General features: G+C 58.4%; 1 protein-coding gene across 5 annotated transcripts in view; it reads right to left on the minus strand.

The window, feature by feature from the left end:
- The window catches only part of VAV2 (vav guanine nucleotide exchange factor 2), a 171723-nt gene that overhangs the window by 78223 nt on the left and 66898 nt on the right, over window positions 1-26602 (minus strand). The window lies entirely within an intron of this gene.

The following is a 26602-nucleotide window of genomic DNA, read 5'->3' on the forward strand; positions in this document are numbered from 1 at the left end:
CTCCTGTCCCCGCATGGCCACGGACACCGGCACCCGGCTCCCTCAAAGGGTCAGGGGGAAGGGAAACGAAGAGCTCCAGGCTCAGGCTGCATGAGGGGATCCGAGCAGTATCTCCCCAGACCGACTGGCCTGTCCGGGTGGAAGTCCTGACGTGTGCTCAGCCATGAGCTGTGACCACTCCTTCTTAGGCTGCCCCGACCCTACCCCGTCCTGTCCCGTGACCCAGGGCCCACCTGTCTCCCAGCCTCAACGGCCCCAATGCAGGAACTCCACAGGTCCTTACAACAACAGGCAGCAGGCAGGGAAGAGACTCCACAGGTGATTACCGGTAAACTGAGGCAGGGAAAGGGAGGCAGTTGCCCCGGAGTATAACGTACAGGAAGCTGCTCACGATTCATTACAGGGTTTGTGGGACCCCTGCCGTGTCAGACATCACACACTGAGGAGGCAGGTGCAAGCCTTGACTTCGAGACCTCTTTGAGTCAGGGTGCATGAATCCCTCTGTGTGTGTGTGCGACCGCACGTGTGTGTGCATGTGTGTGGTCTGTGTGTGCATGTGTCCTTGCGTGTGCATGCACGTACATAAATAAGGTGTGAGATGAGTGTGCGCATTTCATGTGTGTGGTCTCTGTGCACGTGTGCACATGTAATACACATATGTGTGCAGTCTGTGTGCTTGTGTGTGCTCGTGTGTGTATGGGTGTGCATGCATGTGCATAAGTGCGTGCAAGAGGAAGTGTGCGTTGCATGCTGTGTGTGTGGTCACGTGCATGCGTGCACGTGTGTGTAGTCTGCGTGTGCTTGTGTGGGGGGGGACAGAGACCACGAACACGGCCCACGAGGACCACCTGCTAAATTCACAGACACCCTCTGCCGGCTGTGGATCACTGCAAGAACCGAGCCCACTGGGCCTTTGACGTGCACCATCCTCGTGAATCCTCACATCCTCCAAGGCCGGGCCTGCTGAGCACATTCAGGAGACTGGGAAACTGAGGTAAGGCCCTAAAGCCCGCAGCTGAGACACATTCCACAGACTTCCTCTTAGGCTGCTCTCCTTCCAGCCGCAATTTTTTTAGAGGGAGAGAAAACCCAAGCCATACCAGAAGGGCCCTCTCTCAGCCGGCGACAGGGCCGCCTTGGCCAACACGCCGAGTGCTGTGAGCGGCCCTCTGGTACCTGGTCACACTTCAGGGGCCGGGGCCTGGCAGTCAGGAATCCGCGGAATGGCGGGGTCCTTCTGCGCCGCCCCAGACGGGACTCCGCTGCTCACGGCGCAACTGGCCCCGCCGAGGCCCCAAGCTCGTGTGCTACACGGGGCCTTGCACAAGCAGTGAGCAACTTGGCTTTCGGCTGTTACTCTCGGCTGTTGAGAGCTCTAAGCATTGGCCATGTGCTGCGTGTGATAGAAGCGAGCAACGCCAGAGCTCGGAGGCTCCGGGCACACACGCCATGCCCTCCTGCGGCCCCGCGGCGACAGCGGTCACCACCTGCCCGACTCCTCCCCGGCCGGCCAGACTCAGGCCAGACTCCTGCCCGCGGAGCCCACCCACGGCACCGGCCATCGGTCAGCGCGGGCGCGGGGACGAAGCCTGCTTCCTGCAGTTAGTGCGAACGCCGTGCTCCCCACACACAGGTGGAACCCCAGGCAGAGGGGAGCTGCCGCAGGGGAGCTGCCGCAGCTGCCGTGTCCACGCGCTGCAGTCCCGGTAGACACGGTGGCTTCTCCGGCTGCCATGCGCCCAGCAGCCTCGGCCCCCCGCTCGCAGACACTCTGCTGCAGGCTGGGGTCTGTCATCCCTGGTGGTGAGGGATCCGGCGAGCGAGAGGCAGCTCCGTACATGGGGTTCCATGTGGTCCTCTCTGTGGGAGGGGCCCCGTCCCTGGGTCCGCCTGGGCCATGCTCCCTGGCCGGAGGGTGTGCAGGAAAGGGAGTGCTCCAGCGGGGCCCACCGCAGGGAACCCCGCTGCGGTGACGGAGGGTGGAGGCTGCTGGGAGCAGCTGTGGGGCTTCCCCGTCGTGGGGTCAGACATGGGGTGGCCGCAGCCCCATGTGGGAAGACAGGGTGAGGGGTGCATGTCCCTGCAGGGGAAGCGAGGCCCCTGTGTGGCTCCCACGTCACCCCTGGCCAGGCGGCCCCATCCCAGGATGGAGGGGCCGGGCCATGATCAAACAGCCCCGAGCCCACAGCCCCTCCAGCCCTTCTGAAAACATAAATGCCAAACAATGACATTTTCCCAACTTCTATCTGCACTTCTTGCCTGCATCCCAGTTAACGAATGGAAAGAACACACACATACCGTCTTCCCCTCCTCCCCACACACAATTGGCTCAGCAACCCACTGACCATGTCGCCGGGGCCAACGAACATGTGTAAGGGGGACGGGCAGGGGGTTACCCCAGAAAGTTGTGTCCCCAGAGGGCCAGTCCCACAGGGAGGAGCCGCATGCACCCCCAGTGAAGGTGCAAGGAGAGGAGGGGACAGCCCAGAGGACAGCAAGTAGAGGTGTGGGGTGTGCACCCTGGGTGGGCGTCTTGGCTCTGTCCCCACCCAGCCGCGGCCTGCTCTGACCCCACGTTCTCCACCGGGTCTGCAATCGGGGCGGACAGACTCCTGAACACCAGCAGCCAGTCAGCTTCCTCATGCTCGCTGGCCAAGTTTCAGAATGCAGCCCCCCAAGCCCACCCCCCAGAAGGCTCCGGAGTGGAAGAGAGTGGGGCCCAGGAATCTGTTTATTTGTAAGGCCCTGCGTGACCCAGATGTGGAGCTTGGGTCAGACACACAATAGCACAGACTCGGTCAAGGTGTGCAGAAGGGCAAGGAGGATGCCCCGCCTGTTCACCTTGGGCCAGCCTGGGTGTGAAGCATGGAGCTGCTGAAGGGGGATGTGTGTGGAACGGACAGTCAGGCCAAGTGGGCAGCAGGGACTTCTGGGGAAAGGACATGTAATCTGGACCCCAGGAAGCTAAAGGGGGACCCCGGGCAGAGCAATATCCAGTGCAGACCTCGCCGAGCCTAGAGTTCCAGAACAGGGCTCCCAGGACCTCTGTCACTGGGGCCCCACAGCCTCCCCTCCCCAAGGGTCCCCGAACCAGGGCGGCACCCCATGCCAACCTCGAAGCTTCAGCTTATCATCTTGCCCAGGCATGGAGCTCGGCAGGCAGCCCGCAGGACATGTCCCCGAGGGGCCACCAGCAAATCCTTCCAAGAAGAGTTGTGGGAACCATCCTGCTCTCCCGGCCAGAAGAAGCAAGCCCTTACTGCTCTCTCTGGTGGCATTGAGAAGACTGAGTTTCTGCTCCGGGGTGTGGAACACTTTAGTTCCAGAGGTGTTCCTGCAGCAACTTACCAATGGCAAACAAGCCAGCAGCAGCCTGACCGCCCAACACAGGGTAGGAGACATAAAGGCAGGCATGCCCCCATGAGGGGATCCTGAGCTGCCGGGTAAACTGATGTTGTAGAAGATTTGTTGACATAAAATCTATTCATGAATCCCTTAAGTGAAAGAAACAGGTTGTGAAACATTATACGATCAATAGAGTCTAGTTTCTAAAATTATATACTGCTTGGGGTGCCTGGGTGGCTCAGTCAGTGGAGAGTCTGCCTTCAGCTCAGGTCATGATCCCGGGGTCCTGGGATCGAGTCTCGCATCGGGCTCCCTGCTTGACGGAGAGTCTGTTTCTCCCTCTGCTCCTCCCTGCCGGCTCATGTTCTCTCTTGCTTGCTCACTCTCTCTCTCAAATAAATTTTTTAAAAAGAGCTTTAAAATTATATACTGCTTAAAAGGGCCAGGCAGAAATGCACAAAACGTAGGCAGCGACTGAGTGTCTTTGTGCAGTCTGCCTCCTGCTCTTCCTTGGCTGTGTATTACAGTTTCCTACAATATACAGTAGGAGCAAATGTTATTAAAAAAAAAAGTCTACTGGTGTCCATCCCCACCCCCACCCCCAGGTGCAGAACCTCCCTGAATTCTCCTGTCAATAAAACATGTTATTCAAGCCAAAAGACTCAAACTCTGGGCCCTGCAGTGGAAACACAGGATAGATTTACTCTCACCACACCACAGCCATCACAAACAGGTCATAAGTCACCACTCTCCTACTCTCACCCAGAGCACACAGCGGCAGGCCCCCCATTTCAAGCTGCAGCCAACAGGACACCAATCAGGACCCTCACTCTTATGAAACTGTCTTGTGACACAGGACACAGGACCTCCTTGAAATGTATCAGCACATGAAGCTGCGCCTTTGAACTTTATATTCAAAGTACCTGGCACACAGATGTCACCTGGCAAATGCTGATGTGGCTAGATGGCTAGATGGATGGATGCATGGGCACGTGGAAGGATGGGTGAATGGATGGATAGATGGATGGAAGGAAAGGAGAATGGATAGTGGATGGATGGATGGATGGATGGATGGATGGATGGATGGGAAAGAGGATGGATGGATGCACGGTAAGGGGCTGGATGCATGATAGATGGATGGATGGGAGGAAGAGAGGATGGACAGTGGGTGGATGGATGGACAGACGGGAGGGAGGGAGAATGGATGGATAGATGGATGGATGGACAGATGGATGGGAAGAAGGGAGGATGGACAGATGCATGGATGGATGGGAGGACGGATAGTGTATGGATGGATGGATGGATGGATGGGAAGGAGGATGGACGGATGGATGGATGGACAGACGGACGAATGGGAGGGAGAGACAGATGGATTGTAGAAGAAGGACAAATAGATGGGTGGAAGAAGGAAGGAAGGACAGATGGGAAAAGTGAGTGATTGAATGACAGAGGAAGGCTCACAAGACTCCAGGCTCTCCCTGCAGCCCCAGAGAGGGGTTCTGACACCACACTGGTCTGTGAGCTCCCCGAGGGTTGAGCTGAGCTGGGTTTGCTCAATGATGCATTCCCGATGTCTTCACAGAGTAGGCCCATCAGCTGTAACTCCTGCCGAGAAACCAGAGGCTTTTCCACACTCCTCGTGGATTGCTCAAGTAGGGACCCTGCTTCTCAGGAAGATCTGGGCCACCCGAGGCCCCAAGTTCCCTCCAGACAGAGACCAGGAGACTTGGGAGAGGGACAGAGCAACCATTGCCATGTTCACGTTGAAGTCCCACTGGGGACAATTCCCAAGGTGGCACTCTCGTGCTGAAGGGAACAATCAGTCAGCGCGTCCTACCCAGCTGGGCTGCTACGAGCCTGCCCTGGGGTACAGACCTCAAGGCATTTCATGAGACTTCTGAGCTCCAGGAGGGTCCTTCCCATGACGGACACTGGACTGGACTGATGTCGTACCCATTTTACAGACAGGAAACCGAGGCCGAATCCTGGGGAATGTGCTCAGGCTCACACAGCTGGTCAGTGGGGGCTGGGAGGGACACTCCTGTTACCCACCCCACTGAACCTTTGGAGAGATAGGAGTCCACAACCAAGTGTCTTTCAACCTCCACGTTCTCCCCTTCCCTGCCAGGATAAGCAGAGGCCGTGGTTCCAGGGGTGCACAGGAACATAATGTGGCTGGCTGTGCCCTCTGCTGAGGATGCCCGTTGCCACCCCAGCTCTCCCCAGGCCTCCTGGACACCTGACACTTGTCATGTGCCACATGTAGCTTTTCCAAGCTCTTCTGGGGCTTACATCACATCTGACCTTCAAAACCAGGCTCTGGATTGCCACTTCACATTTTACAGGTGAAAACTGGAGCCCACTGAGTTTATAGGATGGGCAGAAGCCACAGAGGGACTGCAGGAATGCTCAAAGAATGTCTGTGTATATGTGTAGGTGGGTAAACGGATGGGTGCATGCATGAATGGATGGGTGTGTCACTGAATGGATGGGTAGATGGGTGGGTGTGTGGACAGATGGATGGGTGAATAGATGGGTAGATGGGTGGGTGTATGGGTGAACAGATGAGTGTGTAGACAAATGGATGGATGAGAGGATGAATGGATGGGTGTGGGGGGTGAATGGATCAGTGTGTGGATGAATGAATGGGTACACAGATGGATGGTGTGAGAATAAGTGGGTAGGTGGATGGGTGGAGGAGCGGATAGATGGTAGATGGACAGGCAGAATCAGCAGCAAAGGCTCCAAAGAGAACCTGCTTCCCGGGGCGCCTGGGTGGCTCAGTCGGTTAAGCACCCAACTTGATTTGGGCTCAAGTAAGGATCTCAGGGTCATGAGATCGAACATCACGCCGGGCTCCATGCTCAGCACAGAGTCTGCTTGAGAGTCTCTCTCTCCTTTCGTCTCCTTCTGCCCCTCTTCTCTCTCTCTCTCTCAAATAAATAAATCTTTAAAAAAGAGTGAGAGAAAGAACCTGCCTCCCAATCCCCACCTCTTAATTGTCAGAACATGAGCTACCATTTCTTGAGCACTTAGTATGTTATTCACTAAGATAAACACGACACAAACATTACTCCTGTATGTGTTATTCCCTCCCCCCAACTCCCCATTATTAGATGCAAACCCTGGTGACTGGATTAGAATGAGGACCTTGTCCCAGGTCACCCGGCAACAAGTGGCCAAATGAGGAACTAAACCCAGATCTTCATGACCCAAACCTGTGTTTCTACCTAGCACCCCACCCCCGGGAGTGGCGCAAGACCGCGTACCCCTTCTTCCGGGCCTGGCTGGGCCACATTTTCCAGCCTCTCTGGCAGTGTCTGAGGTCCAGCCAATGAATGGAGCAGACAACAAGTGGGCCACTTGCAGGCCTGGCTCGTGAAACCTCCCGGTCCTGGGCAGCCTCGAAACCCCCATGTTAAAGGTGGTGAAGCCGCCATCAGCCGGGGCCCCTGAAGGTCTTCCTGGGGCAGAGGCCGCATACAAACATGGACACAGACACACGCACGCACACAAACATGCACGCACGCATATACACACACATGCGTGCACCCACGTGCGCCCTCTGCCCACCTGGCACTTCCCTGAAGGTTCGCCGTCTCCTGGGGGAGCCACCAACGCACCTCACCTCTCCACCAGAACTCAAAACATGAACCAAAGTTTTTTGTGTGTTTTGCCTTAAAGTCTTTATTATCCTGAACATAAAAGACAAAAGTCCTCTAGGATAGGAGTTCGTTATGTGGAAACAGTATTTCTTCACAAGTGAAAAAATCAATACCCCTCAGAATGAAGGCTCCTATGCTAATGAGTACCATAAAAAAGTCGGGTTTGAAGAGCTGACAAAATGTCTCTGCAAAGAAACAAGGACACACGCATCACTGCCACGTTAAGGCGATATGAACGGCTCGCTTGGGAACCGCAGTAAAGCGACCGCATCCATCCTAGCATTTAGCTGGTACTGCCCCCAGGAAGGCCAGCTAGCTTCCCCTAGGTCCTCGATGGAGAAGCACGGGCAGGAATGACCCAGAAGAACAACGAAGACAGATACAAGCCGGCCTTTAAGAGGGACCCGGGGCTGCTTCTTGCTGGCGATGAGGGGAGCCATCCCAGGCAAACGCCCGGGTCCCGTCAGACCCCGCTGGCTCTGTGCGGATCAGGAGGGCTTCCCGGCCCCAGCTCCCTCGCTGTCATTAGGAGTCAATAAGCAGGAATCACACACACTGGGCTCAAGCCCGCAGACCTTCCTTATCAGCCACTACCACTCATCTGGAAAACACACACAAACACACGCACACATGCGCGCACGCAGCTCCACGGAGCCGAACGGCAAGATTATGATCCTCATTTCAACATGTTGCCCGGGAAACTCTCCTATCTGCCTGGGAGATCTACAGCGAACACGGATGCATATTTAGAAGCAAATCATCATAAATTGCTTTCCCCAGCTCAGCTCTGCATTGCCCTTCTGTTTTTTCCCTTTTTTCACATCGAGAGCAAGGTCAGAAAAGCCTCTGCACTGGTGCCTTCAGAATGAGGAGCGGCCGCTGAGGTGTGATTCATCACGCTGGGTGTGCAATCACAGTCCCGTGTTCGAGCCCTGCCCCCGGGAGGAGCCGGGGAAGCAGAAGCAAGTGGGAAACGCGGCCACTTGTCAGCCGCTGTGTTCTGGGCGGTGGTGGCGGCCCGGCGGGCCCGGCTGATGGGACTCTGCTTCAAGGCGGCCGAAAGCGTGCGGGAGACGGGGGCCCCAGGATGGCTAAGCGGCCAGATGAAAACCCCCACTCGCGGGAGCCAGCGACGGGTGGCAACTCTGGAGGGGGACACACGGAAGGAGGGTCTGGTGGTCCCAGAAAGAGGGTGGGAGCTCAAAAGTGATTTAGGAGGAGAGAAAAAGGATTAAATAAAAAAAAAAAAAAAAAGGCAGAGTCTGCAGACTCTTCAGCACTGGCCTTTTCCTTTCCTGAGCTCGAACAACGGTTTCCAGGTGATTTAAAATGAACCCCGAATCTAGCTGCATGTCCTCAGTCTCAGTGGGAGCAGATCAAGACCTCACATGCACGCAGGACAGGCCATCCTGAGCCTCGGGGACCAGTGGCCTGAATCTTTATGCCTTGGACTCCGTGGGCGCTAAAGGCAGTAATATATATGGATGAAGGAATGGATGGATGGATGGGTGATCGATCCGAACTGGGCTCACATATTAAGTGCCTCCTTGTGGCGGGCATGTTACAGGAGTCACTTTAGTTAAGGTGCAATCATGAGTAAACCGCAGAGAGCCGCAAACCAAGGCAAAATGGCAGGAATGAGGGCTCCAGTCCTAAGCCCACCGCTGACTATTTGAGCCACTTCTCTCCAGGTCTCAGTTTCCTTAACTGTGGACTAAGGGAAACACAATACACAGGGGATGGCAAACGCACAGCACACGTGCTGCCACAGCCCCTTGCTGCACTCACAGCAAGCATCACTAATCAATCACAGCGCTCCTTCCCGCTAAAGCCCCAGGCAGCCCTGAAACTTTCTCTGCAGTGCTCGGAGCCGGCTCTGCCTGTCAGAAAGATCTGGCATGCGAGGAGAGACCTGAGTCCACCCCGAGAAACACCTAGACCTGGCAGTCTCAAGAGTCCCTCTGGGCACTATCCACTGTCCCCGATCTGTAACATCAGGTCAAACGCTCCATGGTCACTGGGCAGGGAGAGGGTATGAACTTCAGCTGTTCCTGACCATGAAGGTTTGCAGGAATCAACCAGGGAAACAAAATCCTTAGTGGAAAAAATTTAGGGACCACCTGGTCCAAATTCTTCACTTCATAGGTGGGAAAGCTAAACCCAGCTAGGGAGTTGTCCATGGTCTGCAAGGGCCGCCCAGGAACTTCCAGGCAGAATCCGTCCAGAGACAGAGGTGCCACCTGGCGCTCAAAGCTCTTGCTCTCACTGGCAGATCTTCACTAACAACAACGGCTGTGTATCTAGGCCTCTCCCAGGGTCATTTCATTTCGTTCCCTCAAAACCCCCACGAGACACTTCTGCTGTTCCTCCTATTTTATGGAGGGGTAACCGAGGCCCGGGGGTTCGTGGCAGACCAGGAGGGACCTGAGACAGATTTGGCTCATGCATCCAGCTGTGGGGCCCTAGCTCTCTGCCCCAGCTCTGCCCCAGCCATGCCCCAGAAAGGGCGGCTCTGACGGAGGCCGACAGCGGCAGGCAGGATCAGGTGGGGCCAGCAAGCCCATGCAACCACAATGGTGGCTTTGGGGAGCTGGCTGGGTGGGCCGGCCACGGGCCACTCACCATCTGTGAATGCACGCTCACTCATTCCCCTGGCACGCCCTGCAGCTGAAGGAGAGCAAGACCGGCCTCCTCCCCACCACCAGACAGGTAAAAGGTGGAGCGAAGGTGTGTCATCTCACACAGACAAGCAGCAACACGTCTCCCCTCTGATCCTGGCGAGGCCATGAACCAAGACACACGTCTGCTGCCCACTGGTGTGAATCACCGCCCGAAGGTACAAGACTCCCTGAGGCCCAGGCTCCCTGCCCAGGTCTCAGATGCCAAACACATTACAAACATCACAGGGCAGAGCAGGAAGGAGCCCTGGTCCCATGTGGAACCCTCGCCCTGTCTGCAAGGCTCTGACTACAAGTTTCTTTTCCTTCTTCCTTGTAGCGGAGACGGCGAGCCGAGGGGGTCAGAAAGCAAGCATCTACACAGCCTGCTCCTTGAGCGGGTCCCCGTACCCCATCAGCCCATGCCACCTCTGCCCGTTAACACTGATCACATCCGACCTGGGTATGCGTGGTTCGGCTCCACCACAATGGTGTGGGGTCAGGACCACCATCCCCACTTCCCAGAGGAAACCGAGGCCCCGACAGACGGGGGACCTCACTCGCCACGACACAACCCCAGAGGCAGCCCTGGACTGAAGCTGGCTGTTGGACTCGGCCCTTTCTAAGCACCTTCTGCATTCCCACCGAGGAATGAAATGCCTCCCACCTTAGATTTAAAGAGTTGCCAGAAACAAGGAATGTACTCTGAGGTCTTCCCTCACTGTCCTCAGAGTGCCTAGAACCAGTACTGCCTGGGATGTGGCAGTCCTCCGTGTACAATCCCAAGGGATGCCAAGCCACAGCCCCCAAAGGCTGGGATCCACATGGCCTGGGCACTCACAAGTGTTTACTAGCCAACCTGCCAATCCCGGAGTCACAGCCCAGGAGCAGTGCTCAGAACACAAGAACCACCAGAACCTCCTTGAATGAGCTGATGCTAAAGTAAGCCTGAGTTCTGACCATGAACCTGAATCCTGACCTGGACTGTGAGACTGGTCCCCTACCACAAGCCTAAGCCCTGACCATGGGCCTAACCCTGACCGTGAGCCTGAGTCCTGACTTTTGAGTCTAAGCCCCTGACTATGAGCCTGAGTCCTGATCATGAGCCTGAGTCCTGACTATAAGCCTGAGTCCTGATCATGAGCCTGAGTCCTGATCATGAGCCTGAGTCCTAATCATGAGCCTCAGTCCTAATCACGAGCCTCAGTCCTGAATGTGAGCCTGAGCCCCAACTGTGAGCCTAAGTCCTAAGCATAGCCTGAGTCCTGACTATGAGCCTAAGCCCTGACCACAGCCTGAGTCTTGACTGTGAGCCCAAGTCCTAATCCTGAGCCTGAGTCCTGACTGTGAGCCTGAGTCCTGATCATAAGCCTGAGTCCTAATCATGAGCCTGAGTCCTGACCACAGCCTGAGCCCTGACTGTGAGCCTGAGTCCTAATTACGGGCCTGAGTCCTAATCATGAGCTTGAGTCCTGACCACAGCCTGAGTCCTGATCATGAGCCTGGCACTGAGCTCAGAAGTTACTCTCTTGCTACCTCACTCAATCCTCAACCATCCAAGGAAGTCTGTGTTACTGTGCCGCTTGTCAAAGGAGAAAACGGAGGATCAGAGTGGTCATGGGGACTGAGATGGTCAAGACCCAGATTTGCACTCAGTGTTCTTAACAGGGAAGCATCCAGAAGAACAGCCTCAGCCCCCCGTGTGAGCCTCTCCCCGGAACCCCCTCCCGTAGCATTTCTGGCTCTGCCACTCTGGTCTGGGCCTTCACCATCTGCCAACCCTAGCCTGCTAATGGGGGAGAGGTGACAACAGCCATTGCCTGGGGAGGGGCCGGCGGCTTTCAGAACTGCTTCACTGCCTCCCCTGATTAATGGCCATTTTAACGGAAAGAGGAACAAAAATTCTCTCTCTCACACCACGACTATAATTTTTCAATGTACACACTTACTCTAAAGCGATGATTTAGTAACTCTGTTATTAAGTGCAAGTACAACCCAGCGCACAGAGTAAGGAGACCTTCTCCTCTGTCAGCTCACTCTCGCCAGCCCCTTGCTCGGGGGCCTGAGCGGCCGGGAGAGTCTCTGGCACCAACCCCCCCGCCCCCCGGTACTTTCTCCCCAGCTGCTAGCAAAGGAGGGTGTGGCTCTGCTCTCTGGCCCCTGCTCTTGGGTGTCTGGACACTCCCCACGGCAATCAGGGACCGGGTCAGCACCGCAGAAGCCACCCACCTGTGTGCCAACCGCCTCAAGCAGCCACACACGTGACAGGACAAGCTGCAAATCCAAGCATTTTCACAGTTGTGAAATGCCTGTGGGTGGGTGTTTCTGGAAAGATCTGACAGGGTTGAGCATTAGGAAGACTCTTCCAAGCCTGACAGATGCGGGTCCCCACCATCCCCAGCCAAGGAAGGGAAGGGGAGGGAGCTCGGTCTGTGTCCTCACCTGTGAAGCCCCACATGGTGAGGAGACCACACGAATCCACGCCGGCGGTGTCACCCTGACCTCGTTGTCATTCCGGCCCCTCCTGTGCGGCAAGCCCCGACTTCCACCACCGAGTGTCTGTGGCTGCCGCTAGACAGAGGTCAACTTTTGCTATGGACTGACTATTTGTGTCCCCCAGATTCCTGCGTTGAAGCCCTAACCTCAGGGGGCGGGTATTAGGAGGTGGGGTGTTTGGGGGTGATCGGGACATAGGGGTGTTTGGGGGTGATCGGGACATAGGGGTGGGAGGGTATTAGGAGGTGGGGTGTTTGGGGGTGATCGGGACATAGGGGTGGGGCCCTCAAGGCCAGGATCAGTGCCCCTTGGGAAGAGACACAGAGGGCTGATCTCTCTCTCCCTGCCCCGTGAGCTCACAGCGAGAAGCCGCCATTCACAAACCAGGAAGAGGGCCTCACGGAACCCAGCCCTCCTGTACCTGCTCCGACGTCCAGGCTCCAGACACGTGAGAAATCATGTCTGCTCTTGCAGCACCTGGCCTGTCGCACGTCTGTCACAGCAGCAGCCCCCCGACCAACTCAACCTCACAGAGGCAGGCCCTGCCCACCCTGCCCACCATCAGCCCTGGTGAAGTCCCCAGGAAGCCACACCTCGGGAGACTTCCCGCCGCCCGTAGCAGGAGCCCCCACCTGGGCCGAGGCCTTGGAGGTGGGGGCAGGTGGGGGGAGGGCCCCATAGCAGCAGCCCCCACCTGGACCGAGGCCTTGGAGGTGGGGGCAGGTGGGGGGAAGACCCCGTAGCAGGAGTCCCCACCTGGGCCAGCAGTCTCGGAGGTGGGGCAGGTGGGGGAAGGGTTGAGGGTGGCAGCTGACTGCTGGGTGTGGACCCCTCCCCTTCCTCCTCTTGCATCATGGGAATTCAGCCTCAGACGCCCTGCAGGAGGGAGCAGGGTAGGGGGTCTCCCCGCTGCCCCGAAGCCAGGTGCATGCCCGCCCCATCTCAGGGTAGTCTGTGGCCCGGCCTTCCAGAGGGTGTAGAGCGCCAGCCTGACGTCACTAAACCCAGCTCTGCGCCCAGCTGCAGACTACCCCCCAAATCTTGGCAATGCCCTGAGCTCTCGCGGTCCCAGGCCCTGACATGGGGATGAGTGCCCTGATGAAGGATTCAGATTTCCTCACCTATGTGTTCAGTAACATTCGGTGAGCAGCTAGGTCCCACGTACTGGGGACGAGAGGCCAGAGGTGGCTTCCAGAGCTCACAGGATGCACTGTGTGCTCAACGCTCTAGGGCAAAGGGCAGATGAGTCAAGGGACAGAGGGCTTAACTGATTGGAGACATCAGGGAAGGCTCCCTGGAGGAGGTGTCGCTCAACCTGAGGGATGAATGGGGGTCAGCCGGGTGACAGGCTAGTGTGTGTCAGAGAGCCAGGACACGCATATTGGCTCACCATAAATGAGGGCCACCTTCCCACAACACGGCCTCGGGGGTGGCCCCAGGGTCCTGCCGTGGCCGTCAGCACCTGACCCTGCAGAGCATACTCTCCTTTCTGAAGCCGTATCGGCCCAAAAACCCCACTGCCCTGTGTCTGGATGCCCGATTTGTGCGATGCCAGTCCTGACCAGGAAAAAATCTAATGCGATTTTTTTTTCTCCTGTGCACCGCGTTTCCAGAAACAGATAGAAAACAACTACAACAAAGCTCCAGATTGCTTCTGAGAAAAGGGGTTCCTCTTGATTCCAGCTTAATCCTGGCCCATCAAGGGACTTCCCGCACCTGTCACCTCGTGGGTTTTTTGCTATCTAAGGGTAGAGTTCAAAGGTGCCTTTTGCCCAGAGCAAATCCTCTGTGACCACGGAGAGAGCGTGCCTAAGAAGCGAGCCGGCCCGAGGCAGAGGAGAAAGCCGAGTGACGAGGCCCGGGGGGACGGCTGGGTGCAGACCCCCCCTGCTGCCTGCACTGCGGGGCTCAGGCCACTCCCCCCACCTGACCAGGCACCAGGGCCCAGAGTGACCGAGCCTGGCTCTGAACCAGGCCACCAGCTAGTCCCATCCGTGGCGCAGCTGCAAGAGTTACTCCCATCAAACCACCTCGGAAACGCTGGGCTCCAGAACACGGTGGGACAGAAGCTTCCGCAGGCCCAAACGTCCCTGCCTACGGCTGGGCTGCCTGCTGGGTCTCCCTGCACCTGCGAGACTCCCCCCGATGGGAAGGGAACCTGCCAGCAGGACCTACCAACTCAGCGGCTCTGGGAAACACAGCCTGGGGGACACGGTTCTCTGCACCAGGCTCTGTGGATTCATGTCGCAGCTCGAGCCTCTAAACACTCTTGAAATTCTCCTTCAACAGTTTTCCCCTGGAGGCTCCAGCAGAGGCAGCAGGTGGAGGTGAGGGACCACAGGACCCACAGCTGGGAGCAGGACGAGGGGAGAAAGCAGGAAGAGACCCGCAGCCAGGGGAGCCCCGGCCATCCTCACACGGCCCCTCGAGGATGAGCCCGTGGGGCGGGGGTAGATGTGGCCAGGCTTGGATTGCACGGGACCAGCTAAGGGGCCTGGACTTCACCCTGGAGGTCATGGGAAGGCAAGAAAGGTCACGAGGGAGGCACAGGATGGATGCAGCGTGGAAGAGAGACGCAGGCCAAGACCAGCCTTGGGCACCCCGCCACGAGGACCACCCATTCATCCTGCACCTCCCACTCAGCCCACGAGTACGGACTCCCCAAGGGCTAACACCCTGTCTGCTCCATCTTCAGAGCCCCCAAGGGCAGCCCTGTCGTGCCTAGCACAAAGGACAAGTCACCTGAATATACTGCTGCTACAGTCCGTAGTGGGTCGGAGGGTCCCCAAAACTCATGTCCTTCCCAATACCTCAGGCGGCGGCCTTACTTGCAGAAAGGACTGTTGCAGATATAATGAGTTAAGATGAAGTCATTCTGGAGTAGGGTGAGCCCTTAATCCAACGTGACGGGTGTCCTCATGAGAAGAGACACAGGAGCCCCGGGGAGAGGTGAAGAAGCCACGCGGCAGAGGCGGCGATCAGAGCGAGGGACGCAGCCAAAGCCAGGAGCACCCGAAGCTGCCAGAAGCTGGGAGGGCCAGGAAGGAGCCTCCCTGAGCCTGCAGAGGGAGCGCGTCCTGGGACACTCGGAGTTCGGACTTCTGGCCCCAGAACCAGGAGAGAACAGATTTCTGTTGCAAGCCCCCCATGTGGTGCTGGTATCGGCGGTCCCGGGGACGCTGGGGCAAGGCTGAGAGTCACAAGCACTGCAGCCAGGGTGGAGGGCGCTCAGCCCTTCGGCACCGACGGCCACCCAAATGTGCAGGGGTCAGAATGCCCACGAGGATCGGCGCCTGGTGACGCAGTCAGTCAAGCCTCCAACTCTTGATTTCAGCTCAGGTCATCATCTCAGGGTCGTGAGATCGAGCCCCACGTTGGGTTCTGCATTCAGCGCGGAGTCTACTTGTCCCTCTCCCTCTGTTCCTCCCCCCCCCCCCCCGCTCTCTCTTTCTCTCTCTCAAATAAATAAATCAAATCTTAAAAAAGAATGTCACAAGGTGACATTCGGGGACCCTGGGACCCACCACCACCCCCCGCCGCAGCAGAGGGCAGTCAGTCGCCGAGGCAGGGCTCCCACGGAGGTGACAGTCAAGGCCCAGACAGACAAGGACAGCTCTGCCCATGAACGAGGTGGGACAGCACATCACAACGACCCGGAGCCTCGGTTCGGCTTTTCCTGGAGGCCCCCGGCACCCCAGGTTCGAGCAGCGTCCCCACACCCAGCCTGTGCTGGGGCCCCACAGTAACCCTCCTTCCCCGGGAACATCTCCCTCAGCAGCATCCCCGGGCCCCCTCCCCTCCGCTCTCTGCAGATCCTTCCCCCAGTCGTACGGAGGGTCGGGCCCTGAGCCGGCAAATGCCCGGACATCCCTGCACAACACCCCTCAAGCAGATGGACCCTTTAACATCTGCTCATTTTATGCTCCCCTCATGATCTGAAACAAGTCTTGGTAATTAATAAGGCTGCTCTGTGCAAAGTCAATGGCTAGCAGGACCCAGAGACATCACACAGGGAGACGGCAGGCACCTGTCCAGGGGGGCAGCTGAGGTGTAGGCTACGGGTGTGAGCAACGTGAAGGGGGAGAGAGAACAGCAGAGTCAACTCGGGGGAGCACAGAGCCAGCTGTGGACCAGCTGCAGAAGCTCAGGCACTTACAAAGTAATAGGAACATATTGGAACAATGTGGCGGCAAGAGCGACCCGCTCAGCTGATGGCCGGCCATCCCCAGCCAAAGCAGGTGGGCTGCCAGGCAGGAGGCAAGCTGGGGCTCAGTCTGAGCAGTCCATCGGGGCACAGGCTGCCGCTGGGTAGTGAGCACCCCATCGCCCAGAGGTATGTAATACATTGGTGCTGGCATTGTACAGGTGATCAGACAGGAAGACCTCCCAGGTCAGTGCTCATCTGAAGGTCAAGTGCACCCCAAACCCTCACCTGAGGCCCACAGACCACTGACAACCTGGCTTAAATTGATTCTGGCAGCTGTGGTGGACGAGGAGAGAGAAGTCAAAATGAATGGTAAGCTTTCAGGACACTAGCGACCACACGCATACACACGCACGCACACGCACACATGCATGCACACGCACACACATGCATGCACGTGCACGCACACGCACACGCATGCATGCACGCACGCGCACAACGGCAGCAGGGGAGTTACGTGCACAAGTGAGCACTCGCGGGTTACACGCCCCTCCGTGCACCTGCTTTGCCCTCCCCTGCACACGTGCTGTCGTGCTCCCTCAGCCAGGAGTGCCCTCCCTGCTCCCCCACCCGGCCTCAGCTTCCTCCAAAGTGCCCCCCGAAGCTCACGCATCCTGTTGCACTTTCCGCCCTCCCTGGGGTCCCCCCACCATGCTCTGTGGACTGACTCGTGCAGCCACCACCCTGTGGGGTGCGGTGGGAATGCTGGGGCGCTCGACAGATGCGGGCCACGTCTGTCTCTCAACCCCAAGCTGGTTACCTGGGGGGGTGGGTGTACCTACTGAAAATTCACCAAGCTGGCCACTTATGACAAATGCCTTTTCCCGTGAAAGTGGAATGCTTCAAAAGAAATTTATGTTCAAAAAAAAATAAAACCTTCCAGCTTTAAATCTAGAAATGTCACCGACATTTAATTGGCTTTATTCATTGGAAAACATACAGCTCTGGGGCTTCCGATGAACCGATACTCAGTGAGGGGACGGAACTGCCCAGACTGGGCGGGTGGGTCGCTCAGGGCCCCCCGGGCCTGCCGGCAGGGTGCACCTCACCTCCCCATCCCAGTCCAGCCGAAGGAGCACGAGGGTGACTGCATGGTGGGGAGGGGCGGGGGGTCCACAGCACCCCGATTCCCACAACTGCAGGGACTCCACTTCTTCCAGAAGGGGCCTTGTCCACCTCAGGTCCATCGACTGCCCGAGGGGCCCCGGATGACAGGCAGAGGCAGGGTGATTCAGGTTCTTCCAGAGGCTTCTCTGCAGAGGCTGGGAAGACACAGCCATTCGCATCCACGTGGCAATTTCTCCTGCGCCGGGAGCACGGGCAGCTGGGAGCGGCCCAGCCACGGGAAACGCATGCGGTCCCAGCTGGTCCAGCAGCAGCGGGAGTACCCGCGCTGCCCACCCCTGCTTCTCCCCTGCTTCTCCCCTGCTTCTCCCCTGCACGTCAGGCCTCCCTGTCACATCGATGAGCAGCCACGGCCTAGCAAGTGGGGGTAGCTCAGAGCTCTTCAATTCCCCCAAACAAGTCTGGATTCAAGGGCACCAACTCTCCAGCGACCCGGCGACAGCCAGCACCACGCGCGAGCCCACCGTGAGCTCCACGGTGTCCTGCAAAATCATACAGCACGAAGAGCATGGGATGACCTCTCCCAGTGCCTGTAAGCACCGTGCCCGGTCACTCATCCCAAGGGTGCAGGTCAGATGTGACCCAGGACGGCCCTCCTCCTGAGGCATGGCCCTTGAGCCACATGCGACCTTGCCCGGTGTCTCCTCCCCGCCCCATCCCCCACAGCCATCCGACGGCTGAGAAATGAAAGGCCTTCATGAGCCATTACCCTGTGATTCTCAGGAGCCCCGAGGTACAAGCAAGCACGGGCCCCACGCTGCCCCGACCACACACGGCAAGGGACCCAGCACAAGGCGCTGACCTGCTGCTTTCTGTCCAGCCTCTGATGAGCTGTCATGAATTTCTAGTCACCTCAAGTGAAGTTAAAGATGCTCTGTACCTTGCTGGACTCACTCGATGTCCAAGCCACCACCCACCTGCCCAGGCAGGCGCTGTGATGGGCCCTCACACAGACGGCAGAACCGTGAGAACCAGCTCACTCCCCCCAGAGTCGCCGTGCTAACAAGGCCACGTGGGCCCGGGACCCTGGCCTGCATCCTGTTTTCCTGCCGCCTGGCATGGAGGCTCCCCTTCCCAGGCTGGGCTCTCAGACCCCAGTGGAGGCAGCGGCCCCCGGCGCCCACGCTTGACCCAGCAGGAGATGCCAGGTCGGCTGGATGAACAGACGAGCCAGCGTTGTGCTAGGAGTCCTACCAGGCCCAGAACTATCTGCACAGGCCGCCCATCTCCAAGTCCCTGTGTCCCAGCACCAACCTTGACCAGAAGGGGGAATCTCGAGGAATACACACATGATGGGGCTCCCTGCTAATCCCCCCGAGCCTCCCACGGAGAGGGCACCGGCTAGCCCCATTAGCATGGCCGAGTCAGATTCAGAGAGGCTAGTAAACGGCTCCGTGGTCACCCCACTAGAAAGCAGCAGATCCGGGACTCAAACCCTGGTCTGTCTGAGCTCTGGCCAGGGCCCAGCTCGGGCCTGACTGTGGCCAAGGGACAGCCCCAGATGCGAAGACCCTGCGCCATGTCCTCTCTCCCCTCTGTGCCTGGGCCCGGTGTTGGGGTCTGCGAGGGCCGAGGGCCGGTGGGTACAGACAAGGGAACTGGACACTGTGGGAAGCAAGGAGGAGCCAGCTAGGCTCCTAGGGGAGCTGCAGATACAGTATATCCCCCTCGGAAAAGTTAATCCTCTGTTGGCAACACACTGGTCTAGGGCCTGGTGGATCCATCAGCAGCTTTTAGTCACCCAGAGATGAATTCTCCAAGTCTGTTTTCATGCAAATACTCCAGGAAATCCGTTGGGATCTCTGAGCCACCTGGCTTGGGGCAAGGGGCAATGCGATGGTGTGGTCAGGATTCTAAAAATGCAGAGGCCGGTTTAGGGGCCGGCCCTGCCCTGCAGACCCGTCCTACAGAGAATGGGCTCTGGTGGGGACGGGGGAGCGGGGGGGACACGGATGGTGGGTGCTGAGGACCCTGAGGCCCATTTTCCTCCTCCCCAGCACCTGGTGGTGGGGCTGCTCAACCAAGAGGGGGTTTCTGGGGTTCAGGCCCACTCAGAGAAGAGAGCCAGCAGGTAACCTCCTGGCAGGGGCCAAGGACAGCAGGGCCAGCACTGAAGTCACGCCCTCCTTCGGGGTGAGGGCAGGGTAGGGCCCATCTGCCAGGCCCATTCTTCTGGAAGTGACCTCTCCGCCCCACAGAGCCCTCAGGGATTCCCTGCAGAAACTAATTGCCTGGAAGCATAAATAACACGCCCCAGAGACAGCATGGGGGCAGGGCAGTGAGGCCCCCACAGGCGCCCTGAATGGGGAACAAAGCAGGCCTCAGCTGCTCTCAGCCCACCCACCCACCGTTCCCAGGAAGGGGGTGCCCGAAAGGAAACCAGGATTACAGACATGGAGACATCTGGGCCCAGGAAGCTCTCTGGGTCCTATGAACACACCTCTTTAAAAACAGCAAGTGCCAGCTAGCAGTCCCCTGCCCCACTAGACCCCAGCCCCCTGCCCCACTAGGCCCCACTGCCAGCCCCCAAACACACATACAGGCCCCACACGCATCCCAGGAGGTGCCACAGGAGCCCACCCCCTGTTGTGAAGCCCGCAGTGCCTCCTGAGGGAGGAGCATAGGCAGCGGCCCATCTTCACTCCCCCACCAAGTCCCCAGGAGCCCCAGGGAGGGGTAAGCCCCCCCAAAAGATGAGAGAACCGAGGCTGGAGGTCATCCCGGGTGTGGGGGTGGCCATCCAAGCCATCCCGGGGCCACCCCGCTTCCCACCCAGGACAGGCCCCAGACGCAGGCTGGAGGGTAGGCTGCCATCTGACCAGTCTCCTGCCACCTGACCCTGGAGCAAACCCATGGGACCCTCAGAAGCAGAGCATGAACAATGCACCCCTTGCACCGATTATTCTATTATCTGATGATTCAGATAAGGAAGGTCCTGGAAACACAGCCCCAGAGGGAGCATGGCCACACCTGAGCTCAGGTCCCAGCTGTGCCGCCTGCAGGCTGCTCACCCTCTCTGTGCATCTGGGTCTCCCCTCAGACAGGATGAGCACATCCTGGGGTCCCTGTTGTGGGGTCCCGGGGGACACCCTGGATGTCCGAGCGGGGTCCTCACACCCCACAACCCCTCAGGCAATGTCAGGTGCCCTGGCTGGGCTCCATCAGCGTAGCCAGCGGCCCCGACCCCGAGGTCTCCTCCTGCCCATCGATCTTCTATCCCAACCCACACCTGCTCCCAGGCTCTAACTCCCCACCGCCCGGGCTGTATTCAGAGTTGAGCCCGGTTCTGTGCCGAGGTCCCTTTCCGCTATTTCAGTAGTCCCGAGATACCTGTTCTCACCACCGTAACTACTATCCGGGTCTGGTTCTTCTTGGAGGGCAGTGATGGGTGCACGACGTGAACGCGCACTGCAGCGCGGTGGGAAGGTGACCATCACGTCATGCATCTTTACAGAGAGCCTCCGCCACCATGAGCGAACACATACCACAGCCCCTTCCAGCGCGCCGGCTCCTGAACAAAGGCCAGGGACACACTGTGCCTCTTTCCCAACAGGCCTGGGGGCCCAGGGGCAAGATCGGGGTCGCCTGGAGGGGCCTCTGAAAAAACCACTGTGACCCTCTGCGAGACTGGGGGGAGGCGGCAGGCCTCCCCGGCGTTCACGGCTCGGGTCCCAGGCTCATGCAGCAAGACGAGACCAGCGTCCTCCAAAGTGTCAACGCTGAGCAAACCTGGATTTTACCCCAATTAGTATCATGAGCCTGAGCTAACTGATTCGTCCCAAAGGGCGCCATCCCATCAGCTGGCTTCAGGATACTTAACATCGGATTTCCAGATCCAGAGAGGCTGCCATTAGCAAGATTAATTGTAGACACACACCATTTAATCCCCCGCCCTCCCCACAGAAACAAAGGTGACAGCTCTCCCAAAGAAAGGATGCGGGGCCCTGGCGAGATGGTGAGTCACTCAGGAAGGAGACCATCACCGGCATTTAGACGCAGGGCCACCTGAGGAAGTCCCCGCCAGCACCACGCAGGGGTCAGGCCTGAGAGCCACGGTCCCCAGGAGAAATCTCACCTCTGACCTTCCCACAGTGCGGTCGTGGGGGGACCAGGACTCTGGGCTTGAGGGGGAGTACTCATCACCCATACTCTGCCCTCGATTTGGGAAGTCAAGGCCCAGAGAGGAAAGGGCTTAGACCAGGGGCCGGAAAAGCCTGGAATGGATGCCTTGGGATCCCCGACAGGTCACCTCCCACCGCGTGGCCTCAGTTATTCATCCAGAAAATGAGAAAAAAACGACAGCCCCCGCACCAACGGGCGCAATGAGGATCCCGGGAGTCGGACGCCCAGAGCCATCCCTGAGGCATGGAAACACAGATGTTTGTTTCTAAGACATTTCATCTGGAAAAACGTTAGTTTCTTCTTTCTTCTCTGCCCCCATTAAACCTCATCAGGCTTTGCAAACGTGACGGTGCTTTATTAAGGCTTCCAGTGTTAATATTGATACAAGGCCGGGGACCCCGCAGCCTCGCAGCCTCCGCCAAAGAAGGCGGGCTGGAATATTTAGTATTGTCCATGAATAATACATGACCCGGAGGGGCCACTCCTGGGATGACCCCATGAATTATCATCTCTGCAGTGGAGGGAGCTGCTCGCCCGGTGGGGGGAGCACGCTGAGCTAACGTGTGGCCGTGCATACACAGAGCTCTGTGCGCAGGCTGAGGCTTTAGGGGATGAAACAGGGCGTGAGCCTAAGCCAGGAGCCCAGGCAATGGTTCCGTGGAGCCAGGCAGGCCCGTCCTCGAAGCTAGTCTTGCACGGCCACACAGGGCACATCATACCATCTCAAGAAGTAATACAGGCAACAAGCCCAGCAGTGTGAACACACAGTGCTGAAAAACCCAAGAGAGGGCGGGAACAGGAGCCCAACTGTCCCTACCTGTGGCAAGACACTGGCCATCACTGGCCCCCGGTTCCCTCCTCCCTCTTCCGTGGAAGACAAGCTTCAGACAGGCACAAGGCTGCCTGGGTAAAGACCCCACCTCTCGTCCCCACCACAGCTAGATGTGGCCTCGTCACTGCAGTCTGCACAGCACGTGAGAACACACGGCTGTGAGGCAGGCCCCTGCTCTTTCAGCAAAAGCCCTGTCTCTCCCTTTTCCTTCCCTGATGCACAGGATGGAATGTAGATGCAACGATAGAGGTTGAGCAAACATGCTGCACCACGAGGGGGAGGCCACATGCAGGGCACGGGCGGCAGAGCAAGGGGATGCCAGGAGCCTGGGCTTTGGTACAGAGAGGGACAGCGTCCAGCCTGTTCAGCCACTTTCACAGGGTCTCCTGTTTTGGCAGCTTCACCCTTCCTGCCGCCAGCCACTCATCCTCTCCAGCCAGCAAGGACCAGTCATCTTTTATACCCAATGTACAAAAATATTCAGATCCCCTAATATCCATTTCGACATTTTCTGATCTAAAGACGGTAAATTCACTGGCAGGATGAAGGGACCCCAGCAGGACCCAAGGCCATCCTTCCAAGGGGGTACCCCAAGACCACCAGCCAGCTCCTGGGAGGTCTGGACTCACCCGACCCACTCACCAAGGCTTCCCCAGGGATCGCTGTTCCCATGAGCTCAGCCTAGGTGGCCCAGAGGGCCAAAAAAGACTACTTGTCTTATTATCAATAGAGAACATTCCGGACGCAGTGCGCATACCCCACACCAGGACTGGGCCTCTGAGGGACCAGGAACCACAGCAGAAGCAAAACAAAGAGGCAGGGGGAGGCACATGTGATCTTAAGAAGGGGGGCCATGGTAGGAGTTGGTCCTATCCCAGCACTCAGTGCCTGGGGCTGGCAGCAGGGTAACAAAGGGAGGCAGCAGGGTAACAAAGCAGAGCAGGGGAGCTAGGGGTGGTGGTGCTGAGGAGGAAGAGAGGAATGCAGGGGAGGATGCAGGGGTGGAGTGGAGGGGAGGGATACAGGGGAGGGTGTGGGAGGATGCAGGGGTGGGCTGGAGGGGAAAGATGCCAGGGAGAGAGGGAGGGCAGGGAGGAAGACAGGAGACCTTGTGGGAGGGCCCAGCTAGGAGCCTGCCCAGGTAGGGAGGGGAAAGGCTGTGAGACTCACAGGGTGAGTCTGTGGGGCCGTGCAGTTGGATTCAAGGCCATCCTGGCTCAGGAGCAGAGGCAAGTGGTCTGAGAGCTGGAGAGTGTCCTCTGAACACAAACAGGCGTCTGTTTATTTTGGAAACGTGGAGGAGGCTGGGGCAGGGAGGAGACGCGGACACCCTGTAGAAAAAGCTCACAATGCAGTCTGTAAACACACACCCCCCACGAGGATTAAGTCACTTGCCCAAGGTCACTCGGTGAGTTGGCCCTGGGGTCCCCAAAAGTCAGCCTGGGACTGTCCTTGATTCCCAGTGATTCCCGCTGCCTGACGCAGGGCCGGGCCAAAGGGCAGTGGACATCGGTCCCAGGTCTCCAGCCCTGAATTAGACATTGGGGCAGAGGGTGGCTGCCTCAGGGACAGAAGACAGGAGCCCAGGACCACGGCACAGGCTGGACCGAGGGGAGGAAGCCTCAGTGGGGTCACACAGGACCGGGGCTCAGGGGCCACCAGGATGTGGACCCTGGGGCCAGGCTCAGCTTCAGCCCTTGGAAAACCCTTCTAGGCTCTTCTAAGGAAGAAAGGAAAGAAGCACAGCCGTACCCAGCTGGTCGGTGGCCACATTTCAGCATGGCCACCCAGTCCAGCCAGAGCTATGACCGGCACAGTGCTGGACACAGCCTTCCAACGAGCCGCCAGCCCGGCCCTCCCTTGCCATCAAGGCTGCGATGTCCTAACGCCGTAGGGGCAGCAGCTGTGGTAGGAACTGTGGCGGTGTTAGGGGTGGTGGCCGTGGCCGTGGGGCCAACAGAACAGCAGTGGTGGAGGTGGTGGCGCTGGGGTGGTGGTCGTGGCAGCGATAGGAATAGCAATGGTGGCCATAGTGGCAGTGGGAGTAACAGTGGCGGTGGGAGTAACAGTGGCAATGGGAGTAACAGTGGCAGTGGGAGTAACAGTGGCGGCGGGAGTAACACTGCGGTGGGAGTAACACTGGTGGGAGAAACACGGTGGCGGGAGAAACAGTGGCGGCGGGAGTAACACTGCAGCGGGAGTAACAGTGGTGGCGGGAGTAACACTGCAGTGGGAGTAACAGTGGCGGCGGGAGTAACACTACAGCGGGAGTAACACGGCGGCGGGAGTAACACTGTGGTGGGAGAAACACAGCGGCGGGAGTAACAGTGGCAGCAGGAGTAACAGTGGGTGGGAGTAGCTGATGGTGGGAGTAACACTGTGTCAGGAGTAACAGTGGCGGTGGGAGTAACAGTGGCGGCGGGAGTAACAGTGGTGGCGGGAGTAACAGTGGTGGCGGGAGTAACACTGTGGTGGGAGAAACACGGCGGCGGGTGAAACAGTGGCGGCAGGAGTAACAGTGGGTGGGAGTAACACTTTGTCAGGAGTAACAGTGGCGGCAGGAGTAACACTACAGCGGGAGTAACATGGCGGCAGGAGTAACACTGTCGTGGGAGAAACACAGCGGTGGGAGTAACAGTGGGTGGGAGTAGCTGATGGTGGGAGTAACACTGTGTCAGGAGTAGCAGTGGCGGCGGGAGTAACAGTGGCGGCAGGAGTAACAGTAGTGGCGGGAGTAACACTGCAGCGGGAGTAACAGTGGCAGGAGTAACACTGCAGTGGGAGTAACACCGCAGCAGAAGTAACACTGCAGTGGGAGTAACAGTGGCAGTGGGAGTAACACTCAGCGGGAGTAACAGTGGCAGCAGTAACAATGCGGTGGGAGTAACACTGCAGTGGGAGTAACACTGCGGCGGGAGTAACACTGCGGTGGGAGTAACCGCGGGCTCCGCAGGGCTTCGGGCTAGGACTCGGGCCGGGACGGAACTGGGGTGGCATTTAGAATCCATCCCAGGCCCCTCGGATTCCACTGCCCACCAGGATTCTGGAAAGCTGGGCAGCTGGAGAGCCCAGAGGTCATCTCACCAGATGCCCCGTTTTATCATTCCCACCCCGCTCGATGGGGAGCCGCAGCCTTTAGAGTTTAAAGCCCCCGGGGGGAAACACGGGACTGCAGAGGTGACCTGGCCCGAGGGGACGCTGCTGACAGCAGCAGCTCCAGCCAGGCCTGGGCCTGCTGTAACTGACCCATGCAGGACACCGAAGCGGCCGGCAGAAAGCTGGGGGACGGCAGTGCCCTGCCAAGGCAGGAAGTGCTTTATGCCCTCTGAGCCCAGAGAAGAGGCCTCCCCAACGCCGCTGGGGCCTCCCCGGGCAGCTCTTCCCAAAGTGGCGTTGGAGAAACTGCTGCGGGAGGCCTTCCAGGACGGCACCCCCACGGAGGTCTCCCTCTGTCCAGCAAGGCAAGAAGGACAATCCACCTGAGGCCAACCAAGTTCAAAAGCAGGGAGAGAGCACGGGGAAGGCCACAGCCCTGGCAGGGTGGGGCCGGGAGGGGAAAAGAGGGCCACCCTTCCCCACCGCCTCCGAGCAGATTCTGAACCCCAGGGCCCCTCGCTGGAACACAGCACACTCCGGAGGCCCCAGACCCTGGCCCCAGGGAGAGAAGGAGTTCACGATCTGGGGCCCCAGAGGAGGACAGGCACCTGACGCCCACCTGGGCCTGCAGGATAGCCGTACTGCCAGGTACGGCCACGGCCCCGAGCACGGCCCCGAGCACGGCCCCGAGCATGGCCCCACGAAGCGGCGGCACCAGCCCCTGGGGCGGAGTATCGAAGACCCCGTGGTCAGAACCAAAAAGCAATGCCCCACGTCAGTGGAGAGAATGGGGGTCAGGGAAGGAGGGGCAGGGGGCCCAAGTTCTGGAGATGGCATGGGGGGTGTCGAGAGAGAGGAGGGGAGCACAAAAGAGAAGTAACAACAGTGTGAAAACCATCAGGGAAGGGAGGAGAGCAGGTGCTGATCTTTGAGAGCAAAAACCAGAGGTTTAAAGTCAATAAATCAAGAGCTAGAGTGATAAGCATGTCATGAGAGAGCCACAAAGGTGACCGAAGGAGAATGGAAGAGAGTTAAAAGTGCAGCCCCGGGGGAGGTGGGG

The sequence above is a fragment of the Mirounga angustirostris genome, unplaced genomic scaffold (genome assembly GCF_029215605.1).
Source record: "Mirounga angustirostris isolate CCGP_5_RB_7025 unplaced genomic scaffold, mMirAng1.0.hap1 SCAF_15, whole genome shotgun sequence".
Lineage (NCBI taxonomy): Eukaryota > Metazoa > Chordata > Mammalia > Carnivora > Phocidae > Mirounga > Mirounga angustirostris.